This window comes from Phoca vitulina, unplaced genomic scaffold (genome assembly GCF_004348235.1).
Source record: "Phoca vitulina isolate PV1807 unplaced genomic scaffold, GSC_HSeal_1.0 scaffold24, whole genome shotgun sequence".
In the NCBI taxonomy this organism is placed as follows: Eukaryota; Metazoa; Chordata; class Mammalia; order Carnivora; family Phocidae; genus Phoca; species Phoca vitulina.
Genome location: NW_022589727.1, coordinates 13,857,536 through 13,872,242, shown reverse-complemented (window position 1 = coordinate 13,872,242; position 14,707 = coordinate 13,857,536).

Here is a 14,707-nt window from a genome sequence, read left to right as displayed (position 1 = left end):
AAACCATTTATGTTGTGTTGTTTCCATGTTTTTCTCTTTTATTGCTATAACAAACAAAGCTGTAATGAACATCCTTGTGAAGCGTTTATGATAACTATATTTTAATTTCCTTTGGAAATTATTACCTGGAAATTAGTACTTTGGAAATTAAACACCTGGAAAGGTGTGTCAGCTACTTATTTATCGCCTCTCAGTTCCACATTCGAAAACTTGGCCTCCTCTGTGAAAATGGATCTGGGCCAATCAAATCTTTTTCCTTCGTCAATTTCACCAGGTTAAATTTTGTCAACAGGGGGCGCTAGAGAAACATTGCAGGAGGAAGGTTTGCCTTTGGTTTCCAGTTAGCTTCTCTGCCAAGTTTCTGCAGCGTGGACAACTTCTCCAGCCTCTGCCCTCTACAGCACACAACAGTTTCCCCTGGCAGCGCACGCCCCCCCGACCCCCGCAAGTTTTGTAGGAGAATGTCTCCAGTGAGGTACATCTCCATGAACAACCTTCCCAGAATTTTTTTTCTTAGACAACTTTATTGAGGCATAATTGAAATACAAAAAATCCTGCACATATTTAATGTGTATAATTTGATGATTTTGGACACACCTGTAATCCCATGACCCCAGTCAAGGTAAGAAACAAACCCATGATGCTAAGTGAAATTAAGTCCGTCACAGAAGAACAAATATGGCATGATTCCACTTACATGAGGCATCTAAAATAGTCAAACTTATAAAAGCAGAAAATAGAATGGTGGTTGCCAGGGGATGGGGAGGGCAGAAAATAGGAAGCTGTTCAATGGGTATAAAATGGTTATATAAGATGCATAAATTATAGAGGTCTGCTGTACAACTTACTGTCTATAGTTAACGAGACGCTGTTGTGCTTTTACTCAGGACTCTTGAGGAGTCCATTTCCACCAAGTTCCACTGCCATGAAATGGTCACATTACTCTGCCATCCAGTGAGCACCCCACTGAGTCTTCTCCTGAAAGGTAGGTGTCACTTTTTGGGGTGCTTTATGTAAGCCTTAGAAATAGTGGCTGTTCCTTCTATGTGCTATTCTTGTGTTCTTTGGAGTTGCCTTTACTTGTCTAGTCTCTAATCCCTTGTTATATTTAATCAATTTCTATTAAACTTTCCTTGTTCAAATTGCTCATGGTTTCTTTCCTCTGCTTGAACCAAGACTGGCACAGAGTAGAACAGATGGATCTGATAGTAGGTGCAATTTATTAGAAACTGCCAAGAGATTTCCTAAAAGGGCTGTATCATTTTACACCCCCATCAATATTGTAGGAGTTTTCTAGATACCCCATATCCTCTTTGGCATTTGGTATTATGCAGTCTTTTAAATTTTAGCCATTTTAATGTGTGCATAACGGCTGCTGTGGTTTAACTTTGTAATTCTCTGAAGACCAATGACGTTGAACTTCTTTTCATGTGCTTGTTGATCATTTATTTATATGATATCCTTTGTGAATGCCTTTCCAAATCCTTTACTCATTTTTAAAAAATAGGCTATCTTTTTATTACTGGTTTATGGGAATCATTATATATTCAGGATGCCGGGTCATTGTGAATATTTTCTCCTACTCTGTGTCTTGCTTTTTTAATTTCTTTTGAGAAGCAGAAATCTTTTAATATTAAAAAGAACAGTTTAGGGCGCCTGGGTGGCTCAGTTGGTTAAGCGACTGCCTTCGGCTCAGGTCATGATCCTGGTGTCCCTGGATCGAGTCCCGCATCGGGCTCCCTGCTCGGCAGGGGGTCTGCTTCTCCCTCTGACCCTCCCCCCTCTCATGTGCTCTCTCTCATTCTCTCTCTCTCAAATAAATAAATAAAATCTTTAAAAAAAAAAAAAAAAAGAACAGTTTACAAATTTTTAAATATTTGGTTAATATTTTTAGGTCATTTTCCTTAAGAAATTTTGCCTACGGTGAGATCACAAAGCTATTCTACTGTTTTCTTCTAGGTGCTTTGTACTTTAGCTTTTTAATTTTAGGACTACCTAAATCAATTAATTAATTAATCTAACTGATTACTTAATCTAATTAACTAGCTGATTGGATTAATTAATTATTCTACCTTAAATTCATGTTTGTGTGCAGTGTAAATAATGGTCAAGGTGTGTTTTTTCCCCATATTACTGTCTAGTTGACCCAGCACCATGTAATAAAAAGACTGCTTTTTTTCACCTACTTGCATTGAGAACATTTAATTCCTTTTCTTCCCTTATTGCCATTGGCTATAACCAGCAGTGCAGTATTGAATAGAAGTCATGAGACTAGACATCCTGCTTTAACCTCAATTTCAGGGTAAAAACATTCAATATTTTACCAATGAGTAGTTTTTTGTTATAGCTATAATGAGGTTTAAATGACATGCAATAAACTTCATATAATACTATGTATAATGTGATAAGTTTGTACATATGTGTATAGCTGTGAAGTCATCACAGGCAAGATAGTAAACATATCCATTGCCCTCAAAAGTTTCTTCATGTAATCCACCCCTCCTATATCTCCTATTATTTACTCCTAAGCAGCTATAGATCTATTTTCTTTCAGTATTGATAAGTTTGCACTTTCTAGGATTTTATATAAATGCAATAATATTGTACATGATCTTTTTTGTTTGTATCAAAACAGTTATAGATACACCCACATTGTTGCATGTATCAATAGTTCATTCTATTTTATTGCTGAATAATATTCCCTTACATTGATATACCATCATTTGTTCATCCATTCATCTTTTGATGGATATCTTGGTTGCTTCCAATTTTTTTTTTTTTATTATAAACAAAGCTGTTATGAACTTTCGTGTATAAGCTTTTGTGTGGATGTATACTTTCATTTCTCTTAAGTAAATGTCTTGAAAGTTGGATGGTTAGGTTGGGTAGGTGCATACTGAACTTCTTAAGAAACTCTCAAACTGTTTTCCAAAGTGGTTGTACATTTTATACTCCCAGCAGCAATGTGTAAAAATCCATTTGCTTTTCATCCTTGCCAACATATGGTGTGATCACTCTTTTTAATCTTAACATTTTATTAGGTGTGCAATGCTGGCTCACTGTGGTATTAATTTACATTTCCCTAATGACTGGTGATGTTGAACTTCTTTTTATTTACTGGCTTGCCATCCATAGATTATCTTTGGTGAATTGTCTGTCAGATCTCTTGTCCATTCTTTTTAAATTAAATTGTTCCTTTGTCTTCTTTGCTTTTTCTGGGTCCTTTACATACCCTGTATTATACACCTTCCAGCATATTTTAAAATACATGATTTGCAAGTATTTCCCCATCTATGGCTTGTATACTAATAGTCTTAACAGTTTCTTTTGAAAAGCAGAAGTTTTTATTCACAATGAAGTACAATTCATCATGTTTTTTTCTCTATGAACTGTGTTTTTTGTGTCATATCCAGAAGTCTTTGCATAACTCTGGAACTTTATAGCTATAGATTTTTTATTTGGGAACATGATTCATTTTGAGTAATTCTTCTATGTAGTGTAGGTATAGATTTATTTTGGGGACATATGATATCCAATTTTCCAGCATCTTTTGTTGCAAAAAACTATTGCTTTTCTTTTGAATTGTCTTTGCTTTTTTATCAAAAATCAATGGACCTTATATGTGGGGGTCTATTTCTGGATTCTTAATCATCTCAAAAGATGCAGAAAACATCATTTAGTAAAAATGAACATCCAGTTATGATTTCAAAAAAATCAGGTAATATGGAGAGAAGTAATTTTACTTAATCTGATAAAGGACATACAAAAATACCTAATACACCCATTCTTTGTAGTGGTAAAATATTTTTTAAATCCTCTTCATATTCACAAAAAAAGGCAAAGAAGAATACTGTCTAATCAGTATGGTAAGGCAAGGAAAAAAAACAGAATTATGTAAATTGGAAAGGAAAAGCACAAACCCTCATTGTTTATAGATTGTATCATTACCTAAGTAGAAAGCCTACAGTGATTTAAGAGAAATCATTAAAATTTATAAAACCAGCCAAATTTTGGATGCATAATTAATCACAAAAGTTTTTATTTATGTGATTTAAAAAATGTATATTACTGACAATAACCAACAACATAAAGTTCTCACAAAACATACAATGCCTATTAGAAAGAAAATTGAAAGACTTAAATAAGAGGAAATATGTACCATTTTTATAGAGAAAGAGAGTTAATATGATACTGTGAATCCTTTACAAATTGATTTACGTATTTACTTTAATTCCAATATAACCTGACAAGATATTTCATAAAATTTGACATGCAGTTTAATAATTCTAAAAATTGTATGTGAGAACAAATGATAGAATAAAGCCAAGATACTCTTGACAAAGAAGCAGAGGTAAGCGGGTGCCTGGGTGGCTCAGTCAGTTAAGTGGCTGCCTTCGGCTCAGACCATGATCCCAGGATCCTGGGATCGAGTCCCACCTCCAGCTCCCTGCTCAGTGGGAAGTCTGCTTCTCCCTCTCCCTCTGCCCCTCCTCCCCTCTCCTGCTCTTTCTCTCTCTCCCTAGCTCACTCTCACAAATAAATAAATAAAAATCTTAAAAAAAAAAAAAAAAGCAAAAGTAAGTGACTTACCTTGCCAGATATCCAGACTTACTAAAAAGCTAAAATGACTAAGACATTTTGCACTGGGGCAAAGTAAGACAGACCAACGGAGAAAGTAGAGGGTTAAGGAACACATTCGTACACATATGGACAGCTCTGACAAAGAGAGCAAAGTAGATTAGTTGTAGGAAGGATGGAGTATTAAATGAATGGTGCTGGTAAAACTGTTTGTTTATATGACAGATTTATTGATCCTTATATCATTCCAATTTTACTATTGTTTCCAAAAGGACAAAGATTTAAATATGAAATGTATAACTATAAAGGTTTTAGAAGACAATAAGGAGACTGTATAGTCTTAGAGTGGGGAAATGACTTCCTTAAACAAGATACAGGGAGCATAAAACATAAGTTAAAAGTTTGAGCATTTCACTTGCTTTAAAACTAAGAACATCTATTCATCAGAAGACTAAAAGTTATTCACAAAGTTGGAGGAGATATTTGCCTTGTGTGTACATACACCTGCAGCCACACACATATACATATCTAAAATGGATTGTTATTTATATTATATATATCTATCATAGATTACTATAGAAGATATAAAAATAACTCATATGCATGGCAAAGAAAAAGATAAACTAATGGTGAAAATATTTTGACAGGCACTTCTAAGAAGAGGATATATGAATGTCCTCCACCAAAAGTGTTAAAAAAAAAAAAAACTGGTACATTGGTATTGAAAAACTACAATAAAATACAATTTCATTATCAGATGGGCAAAAAATAAAATGTCAAGAAATACAAAGTTTTGGTGAGGATATATAGCAACAAAGGCGCTAATGAGAATAAAATTAGAGCAATCACTTTGAAAAATAACTTAACATCATCTTAGAAAGTTGAAGATGTGCATATACTGTATTCCAGCAATCCATCCTAGGTATTTACCCTGGAGAAAACTTCAGCATGTGCACTAGAAGACATGTTCAAGAATATTCATGGCAACTTTGTTTCTAAAAACAAAATGAAACAAAACAAAACCCTTCAAAACAAGATGTTATCAATAGCAGAATAAATAAATACATGTTATAGTAGTCCTACAATAAACACTACACAGAAATGAAAATAAATGAGATGCATGTATAGATATAAAGGTCTCAGGAATATAAAATGGAATAAAATTGCAAGGCACTTTGCTTATACAGCTAATACCATTTATTTGAGTGTCAGAAAAGGAAAAAACTAAATACATTAGGGTGATAAAGTATAAGAAGCCTAGTATTTATTTAATATGTAATATGTATATAACATATTATAATTTAATATAATACATAAAATGTTTAAGTTGTATATATTATATAATTATTTATTATATATAAATTATATAATGTTACATACTAAATATAATCATATATAATATGTTAAGTATAAAACCTATATTTTATTTAAATATAAGATTAAAATGAAGACAATGGGGTAATTGTTTTCAATTTTTCAAGGAAAATTTAAACATAGATTTTATATGTAGCTAAATTGCTATGTAAATATGAAAGTGAAATAAATATTCTCTGAGTGAAAATGCTTTAGAATTTTTATCACAAAAAAGCCTGTTTTTGAAAGTAACAATCTTGAAGAAAGTATTTCAGCGAAACAGAAGTGTCTACGTTAGGAATACTAAGCAATGCGATCAAGCATGAATGAAAAATAGAAAATTTTTTTGCGAAATTAATGAAGTAGAATTATATAGAGAAAAATGAATAAATTTCAAGTTCTTAATACTAAGCAAAACAAGTTAGAACTAAGAATGATAATGAATAGATTGGTAAAAAGTATGCTCGCGGAATACCACAAAATAAAAGTCGTGATCTCCAAGTGTTAATATATATTGTACTAATCATATGTAAGATTGGTTGGAAGATCATGTTAAATTAATTAGTGTGTATGTCTGTAGGCATGAGAAGAATCAACAAGGAATAAAGCACAAAGGTGGCAGGTGAGTACCACGGGAGTAGAAGATAGAGAAAAGCAAAGCAGAAGCCTCTTGTGTACCCATGGAGTGAGTTAATCACACTCAATCATGTGTATCTTAAGTTAAAAATAGCCAATGGTATAATGGATCTATGTAAATGGACAATGAATTGAGCAGGTAAAAGAGAAGCAAGAGATCACATGGAAAATTAACCAGACCAGATGATGAGAAGCCTTGCTTGCCTTTAGGCAACCGGGATTCAGTGGATGTTTTTTGAAGGGGGAATAAGGTACAGACTCATTTTAATAAAAATCACTCCTTTGTGAGATGGAGAAAGTCTTGCGATATATGAGAAAAGAACCTATGACAAAACTCAGGGAACAGCAAATTTAAAGGCTAGATGGAGACAGAAGAGGTTTTGAGACAAAAAGAAGTGAGCTTAAAGGTCCGAGTGAGTGGGAAAAACAAAGGACAGGCTGGGGTCACCTAGGCTAAGGGTGCTTGCAGAATGATCAATAGCGTGCCCAAGTCCTCAGAAACATAAGGGCTGTTTTCAGACCTTTGGATTTTGCAATTAGATAGTAATGGGTGAATTCTCCCATTGCAGTTTTACTGTTGTGTTTGATGTCGAAGCCCTGTTTTGTGATTCAGGTGTGTTAAAAAGAAATAACAGGCCCCGAATGGCATCACTTGTGCTAAGCCTACATCACCAAACCAAGGTTCAATAACTAACTTAATTGCAGTTTCTGCTTTCCTCAGGAAAGGTGTCTTATCTGGTCAGTCTGGAATTTTCGTGTCAGCGCCAATGAGGTACTCTGCCACCTACGTCCTCTCCATCCCCCGAAGGAAGCTGAGGTAATCCACTCTTCCCTTATCCCTTCCCTGTTCTTCCTATAAAAGCCTTCCAGTTTGTACAGCTCCTTGGAGCTCCTTTCCGCTGGTAGATGGGATGCTGCCCAATTCATGAGTCATTGAATAAAGCCTATTAAATTATCAAATTGGCTGAATTTTGTTTTTTAATAGCTGTAAGTGTGATTTGAAGAAATAGCCACAGTAAATAGAATATATTTAGTTTTATCTGAAAGCAAGAGACAAAAGGAGGAAGTGATTCAAAGATAAAGCAAGTTTAAGGTAAGGACTTGTTGTTTTAAAATAGAATTTCTTACTTCATATTCCCAGAGTACATTTTTTATAAAAGTCTGCTGAAGCATTCATTGTGTTTGCTTTGTTAATGATAAATTTAAATATGTATCTATGGCTGTAATCTCAACTAGTTGATGAGCTCTTGGAAGACATGGATTATATTTTATTATTTTTAATCCCCATAGCATGTGATTTCCACAGGCATAAAAACCAAGAATTTAATACAATTTAACTCATCACTATATAGTATTTCATCTCTCAAATGATTCTCAAGTATTTCATCTTGAATAGCAAATCCTGTCAGTAGTAAAATGTAAAATACCCCAAGTATATTTTTCCAATGAGATGCAGCACAGTACAGAGCAGTGGTTTTCAAACTATAGTCCCCAGACCAGCAGCATTGGCAACACCCCGCGGGGGTGGTGGGGGGGTGGAGGGAAGCTGTCAGAAATGCAAATTCACAGGTCCCATCTAGACCCAGGGAATAGAAACTCTGGGGCTGGGGCCTAGCAATCTGTGTTTTTTCTTTCAACCACTGTCATTGATTGTAATTTGCCCTACCATTTGAGACCATCGATGAAGAGAAACAAGAAGATCCTTGGATTTAACCAAACTTGTTTTCACACCTCACTTTTGTCACTTACAAACTGCATGCAGTCAGCGTGTTATTAAGAACTCCAGAGGGCAGTTGCCTTAAGCAAGGGGGTGGGACCACCTAGAAGAGTCATGATAAGAAGCAAGTGACAGAATGGGTGGAAGCCTTTAGCCTACTCCCTGCTGCAATGTCCATATTAAATGTGAATTTTCCTATTTAAGATACAATGTGTTGCTATTCGGCAATTATGTTGTCTTAGAGAAATTTAGAAATAACATAGTTAAAAGTGGGGTGGGGGGAGTGGGAATTGATGTAAGCTGAGCACTTACTTTCATTTGGCAATTGTCCTGGGTTTTTTCAAGAGTGTCATCTAGGTTTGAAACAAGGCCCTTTTCACTTCAAAGTCTATTTTATTTTTAGCATCACTCTAGGTACCTTTGTGCCAAGAATGAGTTCATTAATTGCAAAAATAAACAAAACAAAGCAAAAAGGTTTCTATAAAGAATTGCAGATTTTCACTTCAAAACCTTAAATTCTTCTTTTTTAATTTATTTTTAAACAGGGGTGCAGGTGGGGAGAGGGGCAGAAATATACTATAGCAAATACTCTAATGGCAAATTTCTAAATAAGGAAGCTATATCTCATATTTGGGGAAAATAAAGGCACTGATGCTTGTTTACCCTGTAAATGCTTTTTATCATCAGGGCAGGAATGGAAAGATAAAAGGATCAATCACAGGGAAAGGCATGCATTTTTCAGAGCTTTGTCTCTTTCTATTGCTCAGCTTTAGCAAGAGTATTAAAACAGCTTCCTATAAACAGCACTTATTCATCCTGTTCACACTCTCATATTCCCCCATTCTCTATCTTTAAATGCAAGGTCAGCTCTGTACTGTTATGAAGAAAACTGTTTTGGAATCACACCTCCCCCTCTCTTTCATGCCTCAAATATATCTCTGAGCCCTGTTCTTGAATTGACATACATTTAAAAACAATTCAATCATGGATTGATCAGCTGATCCGGTGACACAGACTACAGTTTGCTCTTGCCATTGTTTCTTTGTTGCTAGTGGGCCTTTGTTTGAATCCTGCAGCATCAGCCCTGACTGTAATAATTGATTGAGCTATGCCACGGGGCACAAAATAACAAAGGAAGAAAAATATGAACAGTTAGTGAAAGAAGCCCTGGGAAAAGACACAAATAAATGGAGTATACCCGAATACTGCAGTGTTGGTAGAATCCTAACCAAGGCAAGGAGACCAGGTGACTGTATCTTTATTTTAATGTCTGGGAGGTGAATTCAAGGAGAGACATTGTCCCAAGAGCCATGTTAAGCCTTTAGATGATCATTTCCTAAGCTAATGGGACAAACACACCCACATATAGATAAATTCTGAACCTAATGGCCTTTACAGTTTGAACTTCTTAGATAATATGGTAATGAATGTTTTAGAAAAGTCTATGTAGATAATAGCCATCAAGTCAATATAAAGACTGGCTACATCTCTGGTAACATTAGCATATAAATCCATTTGAGGGAACCATTCAGAACTCAGCATTTAGCTTTTTCCATTAATTTGAATAAGACTTAATAAAATCCCTTAAACTTCCTGTGAGGTTTGTATATACATGAGGAAATCACAGCCTTTTAAAATCTCTGGCTTGGAAAGCACCTTAAAGGTCAGATTACCCAGTTACCTTGTAATGAGTTGTTTGGGAAAAAGCATTATCAAGTTCTGTCTATTGTAAACTCACACGCAATTGCTAATTGGGCAGAAGTTCAGCATCTGGGGCACTTTAATTGATGACAATTCCTATAGCAAGTTTCAGATAAAATTATTTAATCAGAGAAAAAGATTGTTTTGAGTTCTGCGCCTTTTGCCAGAGGACACAGCATTTATATTGTAGTAAGTGAAGAGATTTCTTTAAAATGTTCTTTTTTACACCTAAGTGGGCTGGTTTCTGACATCCTTTTCTTCCATCTTCCCATTTTTCCCTCCTTTTTTCTATCCTCTCTGTCCCTCCTTCCTTCTTTTCTACAAGATAAAACCCAGTCAAACGCTAATTACAGAAGCCATTTCAGGAATTGTTCAGAAACACACCTAATAAAGCTATTTAGTCAAAAAAATGAGGCGAGAAGAGAGAATTGGCTGGGGTATGACTGCTGTACCTAAGAATTTAGCAGGATTTGTGTGTGGGTACAGTCTGCTGGGAGACTAAGAGGGTCTGAGCAATTGCTTTGAAATAGCTACCTGTGAAGAAGTCCCAGAGGCTACAATAATTACAGATTTTGACCTGTGATATTTCAATTTTTAAAAATGTTTGCTAAGCAGTTCTATAATCTAATGCTTTTCCATTTCAAGATTTGAGTAAAGTATGCTGACATGAAATCATCTTTTGTTAAGTGGGATTGAATGAAGAAAAAACAGACAAACAACAAACAAAAATCTGGGTTTAGGTTCTGGATTAACATGGTGCAGAGATAGAAATCACAGATAATGAGAAATGACTGATACCAAAATTTTAGACTTAGAATTAGAAACAGAAATTAATAGTTTACATTTACTGAGGAAAAAGGTCAAACATTGTGTTACCTTTACTCTATAAAGAGGAATGATTATTTTTCTCATATTCTAAATGAGAAAACAGAAACACAAAGAAATCCATAAAGGCACACAGGTAATAAGTAATGTGAATGAGCTTCAAGCTCAGGGAGTCTGACATCAAACACAAAAAATAGATAAATGGATAGAAAATATAGACTAGAACAAAATAGAATAGAATAAAAAGAATGATGATAGCTAGATAAATAGATAGATGATAGATAGATAGATAGATAGATAGATAGATAGATAGATAGATGATAGATAGATAGATGATAGAATTATGGACTAAATGTTTGTGTCCCTAGAAGATTCATATGTTGAAATCATACTCCCCCAAGGCGTTAGGTATGAGGCATTAAGAAGTGGGGCTTTTTGGAGTTGATTAGGGTTAAATGAGGTCTTGAAGGTAGAGGTCCAATAAATGGGATTAGTGCCCTTAAATGAGTCACTAAAGAGCTTGCTTCCCTTCTGGGCTCTCCACCATGTGAGGGTACTATAAGAAGTCAGCAGTTCTGCATCCCAGAAGAATGCTCTCAATGAACTTAACCTTGCTGCCACCCTGATCTTGGACTTCCAGCCTCTAGAATTCTGAGAAATAAATTTCTATTGTTTATAAGCCACCCTGTCTACATTATTTTGTTACAGCATCCCAAACTAAGGTAGATAATAGATAGGTAGATAACAAATAAATATTTGTTAAATAAAAATTTTTTTCCAAATAAAACCTGTTATTCTGACTTCATAAGATTATGATTAATATATGCTATAGATACAATAATGTATTTTTTTAAAGATTACATTTATTTATTTGAAAGAGAGAAAGAGTTAGAGAGAGAGTGCATGCGGGCAGAGGGAGAGGGAGAAGCAGGTTCCCACTAAGTAAGGAGCCCGATGGGGCACCTGGGTGGCTCAGTCGTTAAGCGTCTGCCTTCGGCTCAGGTCATGATCCCAGGGTCCTGGGATCGAGCCCCGCATCGGGCTCCCTGCTCCACGGGAAGCCTGCTTCTCCCTCTCCCACTCCCCCTGCTTGTATTCCCTCTCTCGCCGTGTCTCTCCCTTTTAAAAAAAAAAAAAAAAAAATCAAAAAAAAAAAAAAAAAAATAAGTAGGGAGCCCGATACAGGGCTTGATCCCAGGACCCCGGGATCATGACCTGAGTAGAAAGCTAACTGACTGCAATGTCAGATATCCAGACCACCCAGGCACCCCACATAATGTATTTCTAAACATAGATGTTATTTCCTCTGAAATATAACTGCTCTCACATGATTCACACTTAGAATGGTGGTTTAATGACTGACTTAATCTTTATAGTACTGACACACTATATTATTAATTCACAGAAAGGAGTGGTAATGAATGTAAAAGTCCTTTGCTTGATAAGATGAACCCGAAGTATATAATAGTAAGCCGTACTACTTCTTCAATCGCTGGTCTATGTAACTCAATTAGGTCCTAATTACAGGTGTGCCAATCTCTTTTTGTCCTGGAAAGGGATTCCATGCCTTAAATGCTAAATTAATGGTTGCAAAAGGAATATGGAAATTGCAAAGGCGTGCATTTATTGATCACAGTGACTTTCAGAAGTGTTTTGGTAGTCTAAAATAAAAGTTTCATCCATTCACTTCTTCATAGGTTTTGATTTTAATATCTTTTATTTTTCTATTCCTAGGTGCTACACACATTGAAAGGCTTAGCTTTTTATAAATTTATGCTCTTTTCTAAAGGAATTAGAAATAGTTTAAGAATCATCTCAAAAAAAGTCAATGGATATGACTTAACTTCAAAGAAATTTTATAAAACTAAAAAGAGAGATGCAAAGTGGCATATACAATGTAATCCCATTACTTGAAAAGAAGTATTTAATTGTGCTTCTAGCAGAGATGGGAATACAACAACTGGCTTATTCTTCTTTCCTGAGACAATTAAACAACAGGAATAAAATACATATAGCAGCATTTTCAAGCCATTGGACGTCAAACAATGAAGGCCAGGAATTCCTGAAGAGACAGGATGCAAAGAAGAAGATATCTGTTATTTCCACAGTTAAATACCCAGAAAAAATCTCCAGGCCATGAAGCAGAGCCAAGGGAGGTGGACAGGAGCAGAACAGGGGCAGATACTGGCCATCTCCCTGAGCTGAAAGGACTAAACTGGGAGTTCATTGATCAGAATATGGGAGAGGAGAGACTGAATAGAGAGAAAACTGGAGATTTGCAGTGTTCCCTCAAGTATTTAGTTGAGTACTGATTAACATTTACACATCAGGAAATGACTGAGGCTGGGAAAGAAACACGTGGAAAGACTGAGGGGATGCTAACCCAAACTCATACAGAGCTGGGAATAGTACCTGTTCCCCACAGTCAGAGTGGATGGACATTCTTATAATTCAGGGGCTTTGGTTCGAGTATTAAAAAGGGTTTTGTCTTCTGGGAGAGAGTCATTAGTCCTAGACTAAGGTATAATATATAATTGGAGCCCTGGAGAAAGAGGAGAGGCAGAAAAATGTTAGAAGAAATAGTAGAACACAATTTTCCACCTTTGATAAAAAGTTGTTATGTGCATGTGAAGTAACATGATACCACCTTAACATACATTCATTAAGTTAACTTGCAGATATATATAATAAATCCTACAATAACAAATAAGCATGAAAATTTATAATTAATGAGCAAAACTGCAATAAAATTGAATCATAAAAATACACAATCCAAAAGAAGAAAGAGAGAAACAAAGAATAGGTATAGGAAAATAAACAAATAGAAAAATGATAAATTTAAATTCAATTATATCAATGATCATATTAAATATTAATGTTCTGAACATCTCAGTTAAAAGGCAGAGATTGTTAGATTGGATAGAAATGCAAGATTCAACTCTACATGCATCCTACAATAAACCCAGTTTAAATATAAAAATACAAATAGATGGAAAGGAAAGGAAAAAAAATATGGACCATCCCAATGCTAACCATGAACACTGGAGTGGCTATATTGATATCAGACATTACACATTTCAGAATAAAGACTATTCCAGAGTTAAAGAAAGTAATTTCATAAGAGTGTATAAGAATAATCAATGTTCATGCAACAAATAACAAAACCTCAAGGTATGTGAAGCAACAACTGATAGAACGGCAAGAAGAAATAGACAGATCTGCAAATAAAGTCAAAGATTTAAAACCTTTCCCTAATCAATAAAAGAAATAAAAAGATAATAAGCAAGACAAAATAGACTTGAATACTATTAACCAACATGACCTGAAGGGTATTATAGAGCACTCTACTCAACAACACAGAATATACATCCTTTAAATTGCCAGAAAGTATGTATAAGTAAACCACATTTGGGGCGTGGAAAAATTTTCAATAGATTTTTAAAAATTAAAGACATACTAAGTAAGTTAACTGACCATAATAAACTTAATTAGAAATCAACAACAGGTGCTCCTGTTGGTTAAGGTGGCTCAGCTGGTTAAGCATCTGACTCTTGATTTGGGCTCAGGTTATGATCTCAGGGTTGTGAGATCCACCCCTGCATGAAGCCTGCTTAGGATTCTCTCTGTCCCTCTCCTTCAGCCTCTCCTGACCCCTCCCTCATTAAAAAAAGAAAAGAGAAGAAAAAAGGAAATCAACAACAGAAGATTTCTGAAAATCCTCAAATGTTTGGAAATTCAATAACACTATTCTCTATGGCCCATACATCAAAGAAGAAATCAAAAGGAAGTTAGAAAGCATTTTGAACAGAATGCAATTGAAAGCAAAACATACCAAAATTTATGTGATACAGGTAAAGTAGAACTTAGAGGGAAATTTTTAACACTAAACACCTATTA